The sequence below is a fragment of the Narcine bancroftii genome, chromosome 14 (genome assembly GCF_036971445.1).
Source record: "Narcine bancroftii isolate sNarBan1 chromosome 14, sNarBan1.hap1, whole genome shotgun sequence".
In the NCBI taxonomy this organism is placed as follows: Eukaryota; Metazoa; Chordata; class Chondrichthyes; order Torpediniformes; family Narcinidae; genus Narcine; species Narcine bancroftii.
Window position 1 is genome coordinate 56,656,807 of NC_091482.1, and position 23,436 is coordinate 56,680,242.

Genomic DNA, 23,436 nt, shown 5'->3' on the forward strand with positions numbered 1-23,436 from the left:
TTCCAGCAAGTTTGTCAAACAAGACCTGCCCTTTCTGAATCCATGCTGCATCTGCCTGATGTTCTAAATGTTGCACTATTTTATCCTTAATGACAGCTTCAAGCATTTTCCCGACTACAGATGTTAAGCTAAACTGGCCGAGAGTTAATTTGTTGTCTTCTTCTCATGCACCAAAAGCCCTCTCTCAACATTTGCCATTTCACTAGGGGTTTTTATACAGAAAAGGTGTGTAATTGCCTGCTCAAATTTTTAAAAAAAGCGAATTTACCTTTTCTGCAGTCGACCAAAAATGCCGATCACGCGGTGCTTTTATTCAGGGGTGAATCGTGAGCCAGCTTCTGAAGTTGAAAGAGGTAGGGCAAGAAGTGCAGCGTGCCACCAGCCACCGTGACGTCAAACATACGTGCCGGGAAAGGAAAGTGACCTATACTGAATATGGAGACTGAAGGTACGAGCGCAAGTGGAGATTTGTGCAAGCAGTCTTAGGACTCAGGCAGATCTTCTGCACAACGTAATCACCTTTTATGGACAAATGGGGTCTTTGAAATTCTCACTCCTGGGTCGCGGGCTGATGGTGTCATCACAATATCACCAGCCCGCCCCTTTGGAGCTGCATTCCGCGGTAATTCTTTTGCGGAGGAGATGGAGCAATTTCACTCCACCTCTAAACGTCCACTCCCCCCCACCACCCCCGAAAATCAGTACCTCCCAAGGTGGATGGATGGAAGATGGAGCGAGTTCGACCAGTCAATCCGCCTTCGGACCTTTTATGGAGGTAACTGAAGCAATTTAAAGATGGAGAGGTTCTATCTTTACAATTGTTTTTTTTTCACTATAAGAGGACCTACTGAATTTGATTAACTACTGACAATTCATACCTTCACAAACTTCTCACACTAACAGGGATTTCATTTCTTTTAGTGGCGTCCTCTAGTTCAAAAAATAATATAAAGCATATGAGAAAATCCATAGCAGTTTTCCGTAATATGCAACAATATTAAAAATTCTGCAAAAGACTTACTTTCTCCAGTTATATCGCATAGATGTTCATGCCTTATACTTGTAATGTGCTCATTTCTACTAAATTGCTTTACTGAATTTTTAATTATTCTTATTTTCGGCTTAATTAATGAATGTATTTCTAGTCATTTGTGGAAAAACTGTTCTCTAATACCTTCCCTTATTCTTTAACAGCTTTCTCACCTCATTCTTAGTTATTACTCATTTTTACAAAGATGCTCAAAAGTACACATCCAATTTTTTAAATTTCAGCTGTTTCTAACAAGCATTTCTAATGAAAGCAAAAAGCTTGAACGTTAAGCTACATGAGTGTTCGAACAAGATTCTGATGAAGCAATCAGTATCAAGGAAGGTTGATTTGTGCAATCCTATCATGTAGGCTTCGATGGTAATTAAAGGAAGTGGTATTTAATGTGTTAAGGGTAACCTTTATGCCAGTATATGGTATTGATTGCAGACAATGGTGTTAATTTTGGGGGAAGAAAACAAAAATCCACGAATTTCTCAACAGCAACATTACTGTGAAGCACAAAGTAAAACACAAAAATCTGTAGGGTGAGGTAAAAACACACAACCCTGAAGAAACTCAGCAGGTCAAACAGTGCTTGAGCCCGAAACGTCGGTTATGCTATCTAAAGGACACTGTTTGACCCGCTGAGTTTGTTTTAACTCTGAAGCACATCTGATATCCAAGACACAATTCGACTTACTCTGCTTACGGATCATGAGCTGGAATTCTACGGCTCTGCAAGAGCTGGGAGTTCTTGTTCACAATTCAGAATCAGAATTTATTGTTGTGAATATGTGACATGAAATATGTTGTTTTGCGCCAGTATTACCGGTGGAAAATTGTGATGAATTTCATTCTTTAAAAATAATTAATGCAAAAGAAGAGGGAAAGTGAGATAGTGTCTGTGTTCATTGCCATTTCAGAAATGTGATTGAGGAGGGGGAGAAAGTGTTTTTGTACCGTTGGGTGTTTGGTTTTAATTCCATCAGCTGAAACGTTCACTCCCCCCCCCCCCCACCACCCCCGAAAATCAGTGGATAATCATACAAAATTCTCACTGCAGTTTTTCTTTACCTATTTCCTGGCAATGCCAAAGTGAATCCGTTTGCTTACAAGTTTTTGTGCTAAAGCAGCAGCTCTGAAAGTTCCTTCTGGGTTTTGTGAAGTGACACATTTGACAGCGTTAAGGATAGTGTTCATGCGGTTGGTGGAAATGAATTTGCAGTAAAAGTTTCCCAGTGTTTATGTGAAGAAAAAACATTTGTTCTGATACTTGAATTTTTTTTTCAAGACTCCATTCTTGTTTCGGTCACGACACATCAGAGATTTTGGTTTTTTGAGCATTTTATGGTTTGAGTATCCTGCAGTACAATTTATGATAAATTGTATTAGCTTCATGCTTTTCTCTAAAGGCATGTGGTTTCCAGTTTGCTTATGTGTGAGTTAACAACTTTGCCCTGTTACAACATTTTCTCTGAAGGGCTGGAAATGCAAGAATTTTATGACAGTGTGAATAGAGAATTTGTTTTTTAATTGTGCCTAAATTTCAAATAAGCCAGATGATGATTCCAGTTTTCTTGTCACAAATGTTACCCTTCAGGTGACAAAGAACAATAGCCCTTCACAGCTAAGATTAAAGTAACAAGACAATGCTGAAGAAATTCACAGCAGGCCAAACAGTGTATTTTATATAGCAAAGATTTTGGGCTTGAGCCCTTCATCAAGAGATGAGCAAAATGTAGGCAGGTGCCTGAATAAAATGGTAGGTGGGGGGGGGACTAGGGGCAAGGGGAGGAACACAGTCCCACAGGCAAAAGATTGATAAGGAAGGCAGGGCACACCAACAAACAGGAGGCAGGGGGAGGGGTGGTGGATCTGTGACTGGAGAGGGTCGGGGGTGGAGAGCTGGAGGAAAGAGGGATGGGGAAGAGAGTGCCGCGGGGAGCGGGCTTGCAGAAACCGGAGAAGTCGATGTTAATGCCATCCAGCTGGAGAGGGCCCAGATGGAAAATTAGCTGCTGCTTCTCCAATTTACTGGTGGCCTCGGTTTGGCAGTGCCATGAGGCCATGGACAGGCATGTGGGTGTGGGGGGAGAGAGATGCAGAATTGAAATAGTTGACCACTGGAAGATCCCCGTGATTGATGCAGACAGAGCGAAGGTGTGCAGCAAAGAGATCTCCCAGCCTCTGTCCAGTCTCACCAATGTAGGGAAGGCATACATAAGGCTCACAGTGGGAGCACCAAATGCAGGCGATGACTCTTGCAGATTCACAAGAGAACTGTTGCTTCATTAAGCAGAAATGTCTTGGGCCCCTGGGGGGCAGGGGAGGTTGGAATTTGGGTGCAACAGTGGCATTTCTTGCAGTCATAGAGAAGGTTCCAAGGGGGTCGTTAGTGGGAAGGGATGAGTGAATGAGGGAATCATGGATGGTGCAGTCCCTATGGAACATAGAGAGGAGAGGGGAAAGTGTGTCTGGTGGCGGGATCATGTTGTAAGTTTCAGAAATTGTGAAGGATAATATGTTGGATGCAGAGGCAGGTGGAGTACTAGGTGAGAACAAGGGGGATCTTGTTCTTGTTGCGTCTAGGAGCAGAGAGGGCCAGGGCAGATGTGTGGAAAAGGGAAGAGCTGCAGGTAAGGCTAAGTTGATGGTAGTAAAGGGGAAGCCACATTTTCTTTGAAGAAGGAGGACATCTCCGATGACCTGGAATGGAAGATCTCACCTTGGGAGCAGATGCCTCAGAAACAGAGGAATTAAGAGAACAGAATTGAATCCTTACAGGGGTCGAGGTAATTGTGGAATTTGGTAGGTTTGTAGGAAATGTCTGTAGAAAGTTTGTCTCCTGAGATGGAAACAGAGAGATGAAGAAAGTGGAGAGTATGTCCGGAGATGGGCCAAGTGAATTTGAGGTTGGGGGCTAAAGTTTGCAACAAAGTGAATAAAGCTGATGTGCTCATCATGGGTGCCTGAGACAGCACCAATGTGTTGTCAATGTAGCAGAGGAAGAGTTGAAGAGCCTTGCAAATGTCAGCTTGCAGCGTAATTGCTCCACAAAGCCAACAAAAAGGCATACCTAGCTGGGACCCATGTGGGTACCTGTGGCTACTCCTTTTGACTTGGGGAAAGTGGGATGTTTCAAATAAGTTTTTTGGGGGGTGGGGGTGGGGGGTGAGAATGTTCTGCCAGCGGTAGGAGGGTTTTTTACATAATTGCATAATTCAGTGTAGTACTTGGTACTACAGTTTGCGCTTATGAAAGCTTTAAAAGTAATACATTCATTTCTCAAAAAACTGAGCAGATGTGTGTTGTGATACTCAAGAGTCAGTCAAAAAGTCGAGGTTTAATCCTGACCTTGGCCTGCTGACTATGTGGAATTTGCATTTCCTCCCTGTGACCACACGTGTTTACTCCAAGTGTTCCCAATTTCCTCCCATATCCCAAAGATGAGCAGAGAAGTAGGTTCATTGGACACTTTAAATCATCCTGAGTGTGTTGGTAGTTACAGATTCTGTCGCAAGTTCATGAAAATTTGGGGTGAATAAAACGGGAACAGATAGGATTCATGTAAATTGGTGCCTTATGGCCTGTGTAGACTCAGCAGGTCCAGGGGTCTGTTTCCGTGCAGTATGATTTTATAACTATAGGATAAACAAATCCTGTGGCCAAATATGTACATGCCAATCATTAAGTACTGTATACGTCAGTGCACATTTCCACGTCTCCTCCATGGATTGTCACCTTGTCATGGAGGAGAAGCTTGTGTGGTCCTGAGATCCCGAGAGCGAAGACATCTGGAGCTGTGCTCTTGGTAGGGTCAGCCATGGTTGTAAGATTGAGGGTGAGGTCCCTGACAAAGAACAATCCAACCAAGACCTCAATGGTGGAACAGGCGGACGAAGTTGCTTCGAACTCCATGGCTGTGAAGGCGGACGAAGGCTGCAACAAATCCATCAGCTCCATTCACCGTGATTTCCATGCCAGTGGAACTTCAGTATAACTCCGATCATCCAAGTTTGGATTATCCGAATACCTCATTTATCCAAAATTTTTTTTGGACCTGGATGCCTGTTCGCCTCTGAAAAGTTTTGGATAAATAAGGATATATGAAACAATCAGAAATCCTCAATTATCCTAAATTTTTTCAGAGCTGAACTGACCGCACAGGTTTAAAAAAAAATTCACCCAATTTGAAATTAGAACGATGATTGTCCTCGTTTTACTTCAATTCCCTCTCTCTTTCCATTTCTTCTTTATCTACCCCTAGTGACTTTAGTCTCCAACTCTGCTAGGCACAAGGGTGGGGGTGGTGCCTGCAGTGACAGGCAACAGGCATTTGCGCTTTCCTGGTGTTGCTGCCTGGGGGATTATGACTAAGGAAGACGGCTATTGATCCCGCATCGAGCTGCCACCGCCACTGTGACTTCCCACTGTCTCCCAGCCGCAAGCGGTCAGAAGAATCCCTTGACATGGCGTCATCAAGGAGAGAGGGCTCGCAGGCAGGAGCAGGGACTTCAGGCTCCCGGGGCAGGAGCAGTACCAGGGTGGGGACGTGTCGGTGATCATTGGTAGTGGTTGGGAGGGGGAGTGTGCTCAAGCGAAGACTGCTTCTGTGTCAGGACGCAAAGCTGGAACAGCCCACAGGGAGACAGGAGCCCGCTGTGAATGTTCCACTGGCCCAGGAATCTTTCCCAGGGGTCAGCGACAGCGGCGGTGGCGATTGGGAGGTCTTGGTGATCAGTGGCGATGTTGGTAACATGTTGGGGATTGGCAGCGGCCAACATTTGTTTTTGGTGAGAATTAAATATTGTTTTAATATTTAGAGGAATTAGAGGATATGGGGAGAAGGCAGGGAGGTGGAGTTAGGTCATAAATTAGATCAGCCATGATCGTATTGAATGGTGGAGCAGGCTCGATGGGCCATTTTTGGCCTACTCCTGTTCCTACTTCCTATGTTCCTATGTTTTAATGCTTAAAAAGCCTTCCCTTGTTTGTTGTTTAAATATTGATACAATATTGCTGTTGCTACTGGGCTGTTATTATAAAATGACAAGTTCTCCGAAAAATTCAACTATCCAAAATAGGTCGGGTCCCGACCACCTGGGGTTAGTTGATTTGTGAAGTATCATGCACTTCTTGGAGTTCAATGTCAATTAAACAAATAGACGCACAGGCATCTTCACTCTGTGGGATCAATGGAAGGAAGACCATCGTCTTCGACCTCGAGGTATAGCCTCGACAATGACTTCAACGATGACGATTTCCACAAAAAGTAGGCCTTGAGCTATACTTGCTGTGTAAGACTACCCTGAGCCTGGCACTTACCACTGAGAACTTACTGCCCAATAGTTCTTTACCAAACATCCCATTGACCAGCGGAGTGATGCTCTCACAATATTTTAAAAGCAAATTAACCAGTAAAGGTTTACATCTTATTGGTATCTTCTTCTTCTTTGGCTTGGCTTCGCGGAGGAAGATTTATGGAGGGGTAATGTCCATGTCAGCTGCAGGCTCATTTGTGGCTGACAAGTCTGATGTGGGACAGGCAGACACGGTTGCAGCAGTTGTAAGGGAAAATTGGTTGGTTGGGGTTGGGTTTTTCCTCCTTTGTCTTTTGTCAGTGAGGTGGGCTCTGCGGTCTTTGTATGCTGTTATTTACTGTGCTGTTATTTTAGGGTATTGTGACGGATTATATCATATTTTATATTGTATATAGATATGTTTTTGAAGGAGATAGATTGTTGGGGTTAGTGTAGGTCACAAACAAACACCAACACTTCACAAAGCAGATCTCATTTAAAATGCAAGAGATTTGTTCAAACCAGACACTCCGGGCCCATTGCCTTTGTAAAGACAATAAAAACTGCTTTGCTAAAAGTTTTCATAAGGAGGTTCAAAAAGAAGAACCGAAGCTCAAGACACTTCACAAGCAGGTGTTAATTGGACATGCTGTGGAGTAATGGATTATTGTTTTGAAAGCAACGGATGAACGGGCTCAGAAGTTTGGGTCCAGTGCCTTATCTGGCTGGTTGCAGTTTGCTGTTCTAAGAAGGTCATGCGGTTTGGCAAGCAGAAAGAGTGAGGAGGCAAAATAGGCTTTCTCTAAGAGAGAGAGTGAGAGAGAAAGAGAGAAAATCACTTTTCTGGAGTGGCTTTTGGAAGCTGCAGCAAGCCGAGCTGGCAGCTTGTTGAAACCCCATTTTGAAGATGGGTTATGAGTTCTGAGTTCAGCCTGTGGTCCATACAAGAGGAAATGGTTGGCTAGAGTGTTTTACCTGAAATAAGGGAAACAAAAGGAACTCTGTTGTGACCTGCAGAAGAGGTTGTCATTTGGAAAACCCTGATGGGGCAAGTTTCTTCAGCAAGACACTGAAGTGACTGTGTGTGTGTCCAGTGAGCAACAAATCTCTCTCTGAAACCAACAAGAACCTTCCTGAGTGGTAACAATTTAAATTTAAGCACCAGAACTTGGTGAAAATTCATAAATGTTAAATTCTGTGCACAGTATAAGAATTGCCTGATACCAGTGAAGGAGTGAGAAGTGAGATTGGACTGTGGATCTAAGAACTTTTCTGAACTTATACACATTACATACACGTGCACTGAGAATTAGTAGGGGGTCAAGTTAATGTAATAAGTTAAAGTTTGATCCTGTTTTTATGTTTAAAGAAAATTAAAAATGACTTTTGTTTAAGTAACCATTTGTCAGTGAATTTCTATTGTTGCTGGGTTTTGGGGTCCTCTGGGCCCCTAACATGAGACATGTTATTGTTTTAAGATAACATTACTATTAATCTAACTTCCCAAAATATTTAGTGGCAGGCCCATAGGAATATGTAACTGTTTTATGCTGTTCTCCATCACCATGGGAGACACTCTAAACGACAGAATATTTGGGTTTGGATTTTATACTTGGCGTATAAGTTAACCCTTGCTTTTGTTGTGACATTTTCAAGATTCAAATACCATCTTATATGCCAACATATATGGTACCTATCTAGACTAACCCATGTACCAGCACAAGGCCCACAGTCTTCTATGCTTTGGTACTTCTTTTTCTTTTATGCTACAAGATTAACGTGATTACAATGTAAAAATAAATCTCAGCCTCAAGAATTGTGTTCAATATATTGATAGGACAGAAATAATTTAAAAAATAAAGTCACATTATTTGAAAAAGTTTGGGAACCATACATGGAACATAACAGAGAGGGCTTGCCTCGGACCTCCACCCCCTAAAATGATAAGAAGACAAAATGACTTGATCCTGTGTGTAAAAGTAGATGACACATTTTTCTTGTTTATTTTCATTGTGTGATGACATTGTTTAATGGTTTTATTGTATTGTATATGTTGAACGTTTAATGGGTTTGGAAGGGGGTGGGAAGGGGGGAGGGAAGGTCGGGGGGAAAAAAGGGGAGAAAATGCCACTGTGTATATTTAGGAGGGAAATGTTTGTATGTATTTTGATTGATATGGTTCACAGTGTGAAAAATAAAAATAAAAAATGGAAAAAAAAAAGAATTGTTTTCAGTTACCCTGTTTGCAATTGCTATAAAGTGGTGCTGACCAGAATCCATCAACAAAAGCCACAACTAATTTTTTTTAAAAAAGAGATGTTAACGTGGCTGACAAAAATTGCTGGGCCCTATTTCCCTTGGTGGTTTAGTGGCATCGCAGCAGCGCAATATCTCACAACTCCAGCAGGCTAGGTCTTATTTTGACCTTTGCTGCTGTCTCGATGAAATATGCATTTTCATCCTGTGATATTATGGGCTTCTTCCCACATCTCAAAGGTGTGCTGATTATTAGATGGTTGCTGTAAATTATCCCGAGTATAGGTAATGCACCTGAGAGAACAGGTTACATGGAAATAAGCTGGTTGATGAGAAAGCCCTGAGAGCTGCCATTGACTTGATGGGCTAAATGGCCTCCATGTCCATCCTCATGAAGAATAACTATTGACGCATTGCTGAGTTGATTTCAAGCATGTCATCATGTAATTTAATGTCTGGCAAGTGAGAAAGAAATAGGTGAAGAATTTCCATTACCCAACAAACAATTCCATTTGCATTGGAGGAGCTTCAGTTTATTTTGTTAAAATAATTATTTACTGAAAATCCATCTTCAGAAAATATCGGTTGTTAGGGATGTTTTCTTTTACAAGTTACCAGCATAGCCAAACTTGCACACTACCTTCACTTAATGAGCAGAATTGTCACCACGTATCATTGTTCCCCAGAACAGTGTCCATTGGGACAAACGTGATTGAGTTTAAAGTCATGTAAATATATTTGGTATGAAGAGTCTGTGAAAGATTGGGTTAAATTATATGTGACAAAGGAAGGTGGCCTTCAGCAGGAATTAATGTATTGAGTTATTTACAACATTCGATGCAGATGAAAGTCAACAAACATTGTGAAGGACCCCACACATCCCTCAAGTAAACTGTTCTCCCTTCTGCCATCTGGTAGGAGGTACTGCAGCGCTCGAGCCCGTATATCCAGATTGAGAAAGAGCTTTCTCCCCCAAGCCATCAGACTCCTGAACTCCCAGAATATTTGGGGATTGGGTATGTGAAATATTAATGTCTTAATATTTTATATGTATTGAACTTCTATTCCAACCTATATTTATGCAAATATGTTCCGTGGTCCTAGAGAAATGTTATCTCGTCTTAACCATGCGAGCATGGTACGAATGACAAATAAAGATGACTTAACTTGACTTGAATTTAAAGTCATTGCTGACAAAAAAATTAAAACCATGTGCTAAAACTAGATTCCCTCACCTCCTGTAAGTTGTATAAAGTTTCTGTGCACCGTGCAATTAATTAAATTTGTACATAAAAAGCATTAAAATTGAATAATACTTCTGCTTGCCACTGCTTCATTCCCTCAAGTGATTCAGAAACAAAACATATAACTGTGGGCAACTAAAACTCATCTGACCACCATAATGAATAGTGACACCCTTTCCACAGTGCCAAAACCACCAAGAAAGGAAGTTGCTAAATGCTCTAATGTGTCTAACCTTTTTAACAGCAAGCATGAAACCCAATCTACTTCCAAGAACTTATCTTGCACTCAGTTAACAGTGGTGAAAGGTTGCCAAATTTACCTTTTTAGTTAAATCCCCGGAACGCAGTCCTTGGATATGGCTGGCAATCAATCTTCCTCTTTTGTTGGTTATATTACGAGCTTCCATTTCATTTAGTGTGAGTATCACTTTAAGGGCTAGTACAGGCTGCAACTATTCACAGCTTTGGAGAGACTGGGGGACATCATCTAGTTAAATTCACTACTTTGGAGAGGAGAAAGGACATTGGGTGTTTTGTTTTCCAGGGACACAGGTGGTAAGAGCATCCTGTGTGTGGGACACTAAAGGAACAGCACTTTATGACCAGGGACCATCTCATCGAACACTAAGCAGGAATGATTCTTCATGATAATGGACAATCTGGTTAATTCTCCCGGTCAGGAGAATTACTGCATCGGATTGTGACCAAAGTAATAGTCATTTCGATTGACCTGGGTTTTGGAAGCGTTGTGGAAGTCACGCATTTTGTTTCCCCTACGCAAGGAAAAGGGAAATTGTGACAACTGTTTGGATGAAAGGATATTTCTCTGGAAGAAACTCAACAAGGATTCATGAGTTTTCAGCAGTGCGGTCACTCAGCCTCTCCCATCTCCTTCGTGATTACTTCTGTGCATCAGTTTAAAAGTCTGTATTTCAACAATGGATTTCTAAGACTGAACTTTGGAATGACTATCGAGAGTTGTGCCTAAGCTGTGATGGTTTGAGTCACACACACACACACACACACACACACACACACGCACACACACACACACACACACACACACACACACACACACACACGCACACACACACACACACACACACACACGCGCGCGCGTAGTTGGTTTTGAGTTGGCTAATGTGTTAGATTATTAGAAGTTACTAATAAATAGTGTTTTAAAAGAAAAATACAACTCTGCCTTGGTGAAGTTTCATTGCTGCTGGTCTGTGACGTAACAGTTAGCATTGAAAAGACCTAAACAACATTATTAAAAAAGCCATGAATACCAGGAGATTTATACACCAATGTGGAGGAAACATGTTGATATATTTTGTTCCTTCACCTTGCAATTTTGCTTGTATGTTTGGCAGGATTATTGTGGATCGTCCCAAACCAGGAATAAAGATTTGTATGCACTTTTGTATAATTAACATCTCATTAAAACCTTAGTGTTTAATATGCTATCAACAACTATATTTTCTTGGGAACTATTTTGACCATGGAGGGAAAAGTTTTTGAGAGATTGAGTCATTTGGGTCTGTACTTGTGGTGGTACACCACCGGCCTACTGCAGGGGCCAACCTCTGTACCTGCAGAGTGTAAGGACAACACCTGGCCGGCTGTCAATCAGTTAGCCTGAATGGATCAAGCCTCACCTGGTCGGGTGTCAATCACCCTCCGGGATATAAGCCTGTGTCAGCCTCCCAAGGCCTCACTCAGAGTTGCTGCAGGCACAGCCAGCCTGGCTCTGTGGAAGTCTTTGTGGATTAAAGCTTGTTGTACAGTCTTTATCTTTGTGTGTGTCTGATTCTGGCTAACAGTGCACCACAGTACTCACTAGAACTTAAAGAATGAGAGGGGATTTTACAAAAAGCATATAAAATTATGAAAGGTATAGATAAGGTAGGTAAGTTGTTTCCTTTGGTGGGGGAGATCAGATCTAGGGGACATAGACTCAAGATTCAGGGTTGTAAATTGATGTAATTTGATGGAGTTGAGGAGGAACTGCTTTACCCACAAGGTGGTGAATCTGTGGAATTCACTGCCCATTGAAGCAGGGGAGGTGACCTCAGCATATGAAGACAAGGTTGAATAGATTTTTACATAGTAGAGGAATTAAGGGATATGGGGGAAAGACAGGTAGGTGGAGATGAGCTGATCATCAGATCAGCCATGATCTCATTGAATGGTGGAGCAGGCTTGACGGACTGGATGGCCTAGTCATGCTCCTATTTCTTATGTTCTTTTACCTTTATTTCATTTGATCACTTTCAGGACATGGTCTTCCTGGATAATTATTGCCCATCCCTAACTATCCTTGAGGAGATAGTGGTGAGCTGCCTTTTGAACCTATATAGATCTTCAGTGAAGATGCTCCCACAATGCTCATGAGTAGGGAGGACCAGGAATCACACGCAGGAATGAAGAAAGACCAACAATGTCAAAATGATGCAAAATATGGAAAAAATATAGAAGTATCAGAAGGTAAGTCACTCACTGCAAGAGATGTGGCCCCTGACCATGGTTTTCAAGGCACAGACATTATGAGCCTCTGCCCTATATGGTAATCCTCAAGCTAGTTAAGATAGGGATTTGACAATGTTAATGCCATTGAACATCAATGGTTAAACACTCTTGTTGAAGATGGCAATTGCTTGGTGCTTCTGTGGTATGAATGTTACCATATCATGTTAGCCTATTCCTTAATGTTGTCTGCATCTTGCTGCATGCAAGTTAGCTGAGAAAATTTAGATGGGTGTAATCCCCACTTCAAACCTTATGATGGAAGGAAGATCATTGATGAAGCAGCTGAAGATGATTGGACTTAGGTCACTGCCTTGATAAACTCCTGCAACACTCACAACCATCTTCCATCATGTTGAGATATGGTACCAACACTGGCATGTCTTTGATGACGACTGACTTTCATTTCAATTAGGAACCTCAAAGTCATGTTCAGTCAAATGCTGCTTTGATGTAATCGCCAGTCACTTTAACCTCTCCCCCGCCCCCTGTCCCCACCCACCCCTCTGGAATTCAGCTCTGGTCATGATGGGGTCTGGAGCCGAGTCTGGGCATTTGTAAGTAGGTTATTAGTGTCCCGCATCGGACTTGTCAGTCACCAACGAGCCTGCAGCAGACTTGGACATACCCCTCCATAAGTCTTTGTCCGCGAAGCCAAGCCAAAGAAAGAAAATTAAAAAATAATGTACAAGTGCTTTCTGATAGCACTGGCAACGACATCCTTCATCACCTTTCTGACGATTGCAAGTCAATAAGTTGTGCGGCAATCAGCCAAATTGGATTTCTCCTGTTTTCTGTGAACAAGACATCATGCATTCAGGTGCATGGGCAATCATGTCTCTCCATCCATAATAATCTTTGACCCTCTGAATTGTAGTTGTTGCCTCCCCTGTTCTCCTTTGTTGAAGGCTCCATCTTTGAGCTGAGGCCATGGTCGATGGTGAATTTATGATTATTCAAGGTAAAAATACTGAAGTGGTTTCCCGTTGCCTTTTTCAATTACAGTGTCCAAACTGGATGGGTAACCCCGGCTATTGATCAGCAGATTCATCTGCCCAGCATTTTTTGTTTCACAACCATAAATTCCAATCTGTAGAATATGCTTGTAAAAGTCATCCACCATCTTCAATCCAAGGCTTTATGTGACCCTGATTGGGAGGCTAAACAGGAGCGACACCTTGCCCAAGGGTGATCTGTAGGCGATCGGACAGAAGGAACGCCTTACACCTCCTTTTGCTGAGTGATTGCGCAGCACCGACACCAAACAAGATATTCCTGGGTAATATTCCACACTACCAGTGTAGAAACTGATACAGGACTTCCTACCCGAAACATCATCTCTGTTTCACTTTCTACAGATACATCCTAACCTCCTGGCAGTTTGCAGCATTTCTTTTGTTTTATCACTGAAGACAGACAGGTCATTTGACCAATTGAGGGTTGCATTAGGAGACAGGACTATTGGAACTGTGCATTATAAAGTTGCTAATTTTGACTTGAATTTTCAACAAAGCTGGGAGTGGGTGGTGCAACAATTAGCTGTCACTGCAACATTCACCATTCTACATCATGGATAAATTCTTACAGCTCAATAGGTAGCTGTAGCTTTTTAATTTTTTTAAAATTTAGACATTTCAGCCCATGCCGCCAAATTTACACCCAATTAACCTACACACCTGGTACGTTTCAAACAGTGGGAGGAAACCGGAGACCCCGGGGAAAACCCACGCAGGCACGGGGAGAATATACAAACTCTTTACAGGCAGTGCAGGATTCGAACCCCAGACCTGATCGCTGGTGCTGTAAAGGCGTTGCACCGACCGCCTCGCCAATTGTGCCGTCCTTGGAACCGTGCCGAACTTGGCTAGGAACACTCAGGCTCACTTTGGCTTTTTGTGACATCAGCAATTTGAAGAAGCAGAAGTGACCTGCCCAGTTCCTTCACTCATCCAAATATGGCACAGGCAGCCGTAAACCCCAAATGTGTGTATGAAGGCTGAAGGCCTGTTTCTCAGGAGGAGAGAGGAAGACTGTCATGTCACTTTGGTGTTTAGTAGATCGCTTTGTATTCAGCCCTTTGCCAGAGATGCTGAATTTGATTGGGAGGCTTTGTGAAAACCTCAATTTGTGGCTATCTGCAAAGAGCAAAACCAGCCAGCAAGAGCAACATTTGCTCTATCACATGATCCAGTTTAGCTGCTTGATTCCTTCAGGTAACAATGAAGATAATTTTGCCCCCAAATATAAGTGGATTTGGATTAATCCGAGGAACACATTGAAAAATTACACAACACTACAAACTGGAATCTTTTAACTTTAACAGAGGGAGAACAGATGAGTTGGCATCCAATTCACACACGTGAGGCAAATCCGTCTGCAAAGGGGTTTTAAATTAATTTAAATATTTTGAACTTGAAAAAAAAAATTAGATACAAGCACAGTCCACAAGCCTGGGCTGTCCAATTGATCTACAACCCCGTAAAGTTTTGAAGGGTGGGAGGAAACCAGAGCACCAGAGGAAACCTACACAGACACGGAGAGAGCGTATAAACCCCTTACAGATAGCAGTGGATTTGCACCCAGGTCTCTTGAGCTGCAACAGAGGTGGGCCAACAGCTACGCTCACTGTGCTGCCAACCCACCCCCAGCTGGACTTTAGCTTTTCACTTTGCATGCTTTTCAGTTAAGATTACTGGGAGTTGGGAGTTCCTGCAGGCAAAAGAAATCAAGAAATTAAAGAGACAAAGGTGAGGAGGGCTTGCAGCCCTGCTTGTGGGTTACAAGGAGCATTCCACCGTGGAGCAACAATCTCCCTGACCCTTGCATCACAACCATTCCTGTCCTGCAGGCCGGACTTCTACCAAATAAGTAGACTTTTCAGGTGGGGAAATGTACTTCTAAATATCTCCTCCCCTTCAGCATCCCTTCTCGATCTTTCCTATCCTGATGTGAGTCACATCATTTGGCGCCTTTGCTGTCTGACCCATTGGAGTTTCCACCTCTATAGCCAGCTGCCACGTGAAAGGCAGGCACTTACCAAAGTGATTCAAGGAGGAGGAGGAGGAAGTCTAATTTATCACAAAGGCACTATAAAGCAGCAAATGTCCCTATTAGAGTTTGCCTCGTATTTATCAAACAAGAGCCCATTGGCTGTGGGGACAAAAATAAATCAAAGCTCAGCCATGGAAATTATTTCTTCCAATCCTAATTCAACTGGATCCTGATTTACAGTCAGCAATTTGTTTATGTTGCTGGAAAGGCACCCACTTAGGATTTGAAGACATAGCCTCAAGATTTTTTGGGGGGGGGGGTGTATATTTAGCATGGAGCTCAGGAGGAACTGCTTTTTCTAGAGAAGAGTGAATCTGTGGAAGTCTCTGGCCAAGGTACCTCATTCAATGCATTTAAGACGGTAAGATAAATTTTGCAGTGTAGGGGAATTAAATGTTCGGGCAAGTGCAGTCCAACGATGCTCAAAAGTATCAAGACTATTCAGGCCATGCACGAGAAACCATCACCTGAACTAATCATTCCCTTCACCATCAATGTACAATGGCTGCAGTAGACATATTTCCTCCATCCAGATGGCATTAAAATCAACATCCCTACCCCATCTTATTCCCCATCACCTTTCCCCAGTTCTCTCTCTCTCTCTCTCGCTCTCTCTCTCTCTCTCTCTCTTTCTGTTCCCTTTTCCCTCTGTCAACTTTTACAGAGCCAAAATCATTTCTCACCTTTCTCTTACCATATCCAATTACACCTTTTGCTTGTTAGGCCTGGACTTCTCCCCTCCATTTCTTCCCCCTTAATCTTCTCGTCTTTAATTAACATGCCTGCCTGCCTTTTGCTGAAACCTTGAAGAAGGGCTCAGGCCCAGATCGTCGGTAATATAGCTTTACCTCTTATAGACTGGGTTTCTGCGTGTTTTTTCAACAATCTCAGTGTCTGCAGACTTTTGTGTTTCACTACATTCTACAAAATGCTCCGCAACTACTCACTTAGACTACACTGATTGCTCCTTGTAAACCGGTGCTACCAAGAAGAACAAGAGCAGGAGACGCATCGAAACACCATCAGGTATAGATGACCTCCAAGTTGCGTGTCAGCTTCTACTTACATTGCTATTCTTTCATTATCCCTGAGTCTGAATCTTGGAACTTTCTCCACAACAGCAAAGTTGGAGGACAGCTCACCTTCACCGTCTCAAAGTTAGAGCAAAGCTCGCCTTCTCCGTATAGTGTTTGACAATATACACTGCCTTTCCTAATGCTGCCCAATCAGTCAAACAATAGATTGAGAGATAAAAATTACATTTTAGTTCTCTACATTCTTTAAATTGGCTGCAAACATACATCTACCAGGGGTGCAAAACCTCTAATATTCAGGAAGGCAAGTACCTTTCGGCTTTTGATTTACATCACTTAATGATTTTTTAATCCACAAGACAAATTGTTTGTGGAGAATTTCTTTTTCACTGATAAAGAAATATGTGCGCACATTGTGGATAAGAGCAACACTTTAAGAAGGAAACCTTTGTTATTTTTCTTGCAGAATGTATGTTCCAACTGTACTAATATAGCAGTGAAAGTGTACAAATGGGAATGATTCAAAACCATAAAGTTATGCCCCTTTCATCTATTTCCATGTACTTCATGAAGACGATTCTATCCTCTGATGTCCAGTTTGTCTTTGAATTATGCAACCCGAAAGAAAGAAATAGCCAAATAATCTCACAACCAGTATGCTTTCAGGATGTGGGAAGAAACAAGACTGTTGGAGGGAAATCCATGAAGGATTAAATCCAGGTCATTTGAACTGTACAATGTTTAGTCACTGTGGCCACTCTTTACAATCTTCCACTATCCCTCTCTGCAATATATTTGAAGATATTGATTGTCACTTCAAAATAACTCCCTTTCTTCTTGAAAAAAACACACAAGTGCTGGAGAAACTCAGCAGGTCAAACAGTGCCTTTATGTAGCAAAGATACATCACCAACTATTGAAGGGGGATTGCTTTGCTGCCATGTCATTTGCCATTCCTTTATTTTAAAATAAAATTAAGTCAACTTGTCCAATCATATAGTTATCAGAATGTACTCATGCTAGGTAATTGCAGGCTATTTATGTCTCACTTGTAAATGACAAACACAAAATAAGAACCAAGGTGCAAACTTAAAATACCTCTGCACAAAACAAATAAATAAGATGGCAGGATATTTTCCAGCAAGAAGTTAATCTGATGAAAGGAAGTTTCTGGGATGCTCAGTACTTTTTGGAAAATTTAACTGTAAAGTAGAATTCAGTGCATCACAAAGCAATCTTTCATCCAGTTAAAGACTAAATTTCTAGAATGGTTTCCAAAATAAGTCATGAAATATGGAGTTCATGTCATTATGGGACAGACTAGTCCAATCAATCATAGTCTTGGACCACTTTCAGAAACTAACACATGACTTGCATGTGCCTGCTATAAATTGAGCTCATGAGCCACCAACTTAGCTAGCCCTGCAAAATGATAGGAAGGCACAATAGAGAGAAGATAGAATGGTGATCATTGTTTTTGATGGAACAGGATGAATGGTTCTAGGTAATACGTAGCTGTTACTGATTGTAGTTAAAGCATTCTATTGTGCCAAGACAAGAGCAATGAACTGGTTATGAGTTTTAATGAGGGGAAATCGTGCACATATGTTGATTGGCAGGTCAGGGGTAGAAAAGGTTAGAAGCTTTAGGTTCCTGGCTGTTCTCATATCAGGGATCGCCGTTTGGGGCCAGCACATTGAGGCAACTGAGAAAAAAGGAACATCAACACCTCTTCTTTCTAAGGAGTTTGAGCATGTCGTTGAATTAGCCACAAAACTTCTACAGTTGCCGCATCGTGGCCTGATTGAGTGGCCAGAAATGCAGAAAATGGCAGCCACAGCCACGTCCAACACATGCAAAGCTTCTTGTCAAATGAAATATGAGGCACTGCCGCAAGGAGGCAGCCATCAAAATAAAAGACTCCGTAGCCCTGGACATGCTCCCTCTTTACAACTACCTTCAAGAAGAAGGTACAGACACCCAGCACCTCGAGGTTCACATACAGATTTTCCCCAACAGTTATCAGGCTCTTGAATTTTTCTGTATTACCCAAACCGTAACAGTAGTCCAAAACCACTAAAAGTGTGTCTGCACGACTGACACCACAAACGTTTGGCACTATTGACCAATTGTGGAGATTTATTTATTTTCCGCTGCCTTTTCTTGCTGTTATTTTTTTCCTCTTTATTGTATGTTATTTATTTTTAAATTGTTGCTGGTGGCAACAAATAAGACTCATTCTATCTGTACATTGTACATATATATGACAATAAACTCTTCATTGTTCAAAAGAACTGTATTAGGTCTGAACTACTGATCATAACAATCTCCAGCTTGAGCGCACTGCACAAAGTGGAATGAGATGCAGATTGGACACAGTCAAAGAACATCTTGCTCCCATAGTCCTGATCCTGAACAGACCTCTAAACCTGATCTGTGCCAGACTAGTTCCACTTAACGGCTGCCTTCATCCTTTCCCCAGAAGTGTCCAGATTGTAGACTACCTTGGATGGTGGATGCTATTATTTTGGGACTTACTGCTAATGCAGCCATATTCCCAGTTACCGTATAAAACTACCAATATTGGTGGACATTTTCTCTGTGCTGGATGACCCTTGACCCAACTTGGTCTCTAGATCAGATCCTAACAACCTTCATGACAACATGGTGAGACAACAGAGGTCATATCTCTGCTTTTTAAGATTCAAGCTATAATAATCAAGGATCTTTATTCATCAGGCAGCTTGTTATCATAAAAAGCAAAATTATATTAATGCCAACCTGCCAAGCTATCACATTCCTCAAGGGTCAGAAGTTAATTTACTTAAAAATATGTACAATTTCTTCACCGTGGATTGTCACCTTGTCGTGGTGAAATTTGTGTGGTCCTGAGATCACAAGAGTGAAGCCACCTGGAGCTGGGCTCTTGATAGGGACACCCATGGAGGTAAAGTCGATGGTGAGGTCCCTGACAAAAAACGATTCAGCCAAGACCTCAACAGTGGAACAGGCGGATGAAGTTACTTTGAACTCAATGGCTGTGAAGGTGGATGAAGATGCAACAAATCCATCAGCTCCAATATCGTGGTTTCCGAGCCATTGGAACTAGTTGGTTGACTTGTGAAGGATCGTGTGGTTCTTGGAGTGCAACATCAAGCACACATGAAACAAATACACGCACAGGCGTGTTCGCTCTATGAGATAAACAAAACGAAGACTATCATCCTCAACCCGTGGGATGGCCACGACGACGATATACAATTTACAACAGTGCACATTTTAGGAGATTATGTACTGTCAAAATGGCAAAATCTTACTTTTCCTAACTTTGAGACTTGCAATTGTGATGTTTCAACAGTTTCAGCTTGAGGATTTTTTTTTTTAGTTTACACGGCAAGGTTGGCATAGCAGGTTAGCACAACGCCTTTACAGCACCAGCGATTGGGACCGGGGTTCGAATCCCACGCTGTCTGTAAGGAATTTCTACATTCTCCCCATGTCTGCAGTTTCCTCCCACCATTCGAAACACCGGGAGTGTAGATTAACTGGGTGTAATTGGGCGGCACGGGCTCGAGAGCTGAAATGGCCTGTTACCATGCAGTATGTCTAAATATTTTAAAAATTGTACCTCTCCAAGTTATGGACAAGACCAAACAAAATTGATATACCAATAAGATTTGATATCAATCCTGATCCCATTCTTTTCTTATACCCCTCAATTCTCTTTTAGTTTAGATATCTGACTGGCATTTGTGGAACAGGGGCATGGCATTGGTATAGTTTCGGATTAAAGGGTTACCCATTTCAGGCAGAGATGTGAAGGAATTTCTTCTCTTAGAGAGTATCTCAGAGAGCTTTGCAAGCAGTCATATAATTCAAGGAAGAAGCTGACAGATATTTATACTGCAAAGGACTCAAGGGATATGAGGAGAGGATGGGAATGCAGTGTTGAGATCAAGACTGAAATCATAATCTTGTTGAATGATGGACCAGGCTTGAGGTCTTGGCTGCTCCACTCATGCTTCTCTCTTACTGTACATCCTCATTTGCCATAGAGATGACTGCATAAATCTTGACTTTCTCTGAGACTGAAAAGACATGGCGAGCTCTCCACTGGCCACCGTGACAGAGGTGCACCAAAGAAAAGGTACAAGGACTGCCTAAAGAAATCTCTTGGTGCCTGCCACATTGACCATCGCCAGTGGGCTGATATCGCCTCAAACCGTGCATCTTGGCGCCTCACAGTTTGGCGGGCAGCAACCTCCTTTGAAGAAGACCGCAGAGCCCACCTCACTGACAAAAGGCAAAGGAGGAAAAACCCAACACCCAACCCCAACCCACCAATTTTCCCCTGTAGCCACTGCAACCGTGTCTGCCTGTCCCGCATCGGACTTGTCAGCCACAAACGAGCCTGCAGCTGACGTGGACTTTTACCCCCTCCATAAATCTTCGTCCGTGAAGCCAAGCCAAAGAAGAATAAGTATAGCAGCAGTGTGACCAAGGAGGCAGTGGAGTGACCGTGCTCGGACGATGGGTCATTATCACTCCGTCAAGCCAGCTCCTTACCTGTAGTCTAATGGAGCCCCACAAGCAATGGCTCTCAGAACCATGTGGGTGGCAGCCAGAGCTCCCACTGGTTATAGCAGTTCGCAAGATATAGGAGCAGCAAGAGAGCACTGCCATTCTGATCATGAGCTGATTCATTCAGCCCCACTCCCAGCTTTCTTCCCGTAACCCTTGATGCCCTGATTAATCAAATACCTGTAAATCTCTGCCTTAAATATGCCCAACGACCTCACTTCCACAACCACCTGTGGCAACAAGTTTCACAGACTGATGAAAGAAAAATTTCTGTATCTCTGCTTTAAATTGATACCCTTTCAACCTAAAGTTGTGCCCTCTTGTCCAAGAATCCCCTTCCCTGAAACATCCTTGCCACATCTACTCTGTCCAGGCCTTTCAGCATTCAAAATGCCTCGATGAGGTGTTCCCCCCCCATCCTTCTGTACTCCAACGAGTACAGACCAAGAGCCAACAATCGTTCTTCATATGCTAACCCTTTCATTCTAGTAAATCTTCTCTGAACCCTCTTCAATGCCAGAATGTCTTTTCTCAAATAAGGCGCCCAGTCTCAAAATTGTATCTCTTCTCTTATATGATATTCCTCTAGAAATGAAAGCCAATATTGTATTTGCCTTCTGCACTACCAACTCAACCTGGAGGTCAACCTTTAGGGTATCCTGCACAAAGACTCTCAAGTCCCTTTGCACCTCGGAACTTTGAATTTTCCAAAAATATATAGTTTGCCCATCTATTTCTTCTATCAAAGTGCATGACCGTAAACATTGTATTTCAGTTATTGTTGTTAGTGAGGTACTGCTTCAGTCGGCATTGGCTAGATCGAGCTGATGCTAGGACTCGGTGGGCAGAGTTGTTAATAATGGATAGTGCTGCCATCAAAATAATAAAGTACATTCCACTGTGGGTCCAACTGAGTTCAGCATCACTGAACAGTGCGCTATTTTCCAGCGTTGTCCAATGAAGTCTCATTGACGAATGTGATTGTTTCAACCTTTTCATGTAACAGAAAAGGTTGAAATACATTGCTGTTATTGCTTAAGGAAATTTACAATGACCTGATAGTTTCCTGCATTACTAATTATACCTTCTTTGAGAGTCCTTATTCTATAAAATGGATTGTGGAATACTTTGAAGTTACAAAATATGCCAAAGAGAAAATACTTCCTTTAATTATTAAGGCTGTGATGTTTCTGAGCATGTTTCACTAAGAAGCAAATATATTCTTTCTTAGTGCCAATGCTGTAGGCGACAATGTTATTATTTCCAACCTGCCACTGGCCGGAAGATACAGGCAGGAACTTCAGAGCAAGTAGCTTCTATTTAAGGAAAATCAGCCATATAGAATCATAATTGCCATTACTTGTATGCCTTTTGTCTTACTCTTTGAGAAGGGTTTGTTTAAAAAAAAATTAATGCAGCAGGCAGTTACAGAAGGAAAGGAGAGAAAGCCTAATTTATGTAGATTAAAAGTACAAGAGAAGAGTGTATCCCTAGGCACTGGTGGCATTGGATATCATGGAGTGGAAAATTATAGCGTAGCAGTTGGAAATTCCCTTGGAGAAAGGTGCCACTGTGGATTACAACTAGAATGTATCAGAGATGGGATTACTTGAAGGACAGCTGTCAAGATCAATGAAGGTAGCAAATGGCAGACCAGCAAATGTGGCAGACCTGAGCAGAATCTATCACACAATAGCTAATTAAAATAATTCAGGCTACGGTCAAATGAGGAAACACATATATACTTTAAACTGTTAAAAGTACCTATTGATTATCGTTGTTAGTTTATGTTTGAAGTGGAAGCACAGAAAGCTGATACCATGTGCAATTAATAAGGGTTGCAATGTACATTTCAAAAATTACAGACGCTTGTGACCCAGATGCAGCGTTTGGTTTCATTGGTCGATTGTTAAATGGAAGACTGCTGTCTGCATTTCTTTCCTATAATTGATATCGTCTTCAGGAATAGATTAAAGTACATTAGCAGGCAAACCTTAACATCTCCCTGAGTTGAAATATGATGCAATTCCCCATGAAAACCAGTCAGTTGATACTAATAGAAAAGAAGTTTTTTTCCTTAAGGTAACCATTCAAGGTTCGAGGTAGATCATGTCTGGGATCTTCTTGTCCAGTTACTCATCAGGTAAATTTACCAAACTTGCGGTGATGGTGGTTCATTGCTTATACGTTTATGAAAATTCGATTTTCAGTACTTTATTACTTGGTGTCAGTCACAGCTATAGTAGGGGTTCTATAACACTGGACAACAGATTTTTTTTCAAAAGGTTTGCTTCCTGAAAAGAAATTGTGGATTATGATAGACAACTTCAAGCTGAACACAAAGATAATTTTAGATTTGCTGCATCACATAGGAAGTTGGAGAAATGTTCAATTTTATTGAATTTAGCATGTTT

The 23,436-nt window shown here is 42.1% G+C and overlaps 1 long non-coding RNA gene across 1 annotated transcript in view; it reads right to left on the reverse strand.

Moving 5' to 3' along the window:
* Positions 1-23,436, reverse strand: part of LOC138749670 (uncharacterized) — a 135,378-nt gene that overhangs the window by 19,067 nt on the left and 92,875 nt on the right. The window lies entirely within an intron of this gene.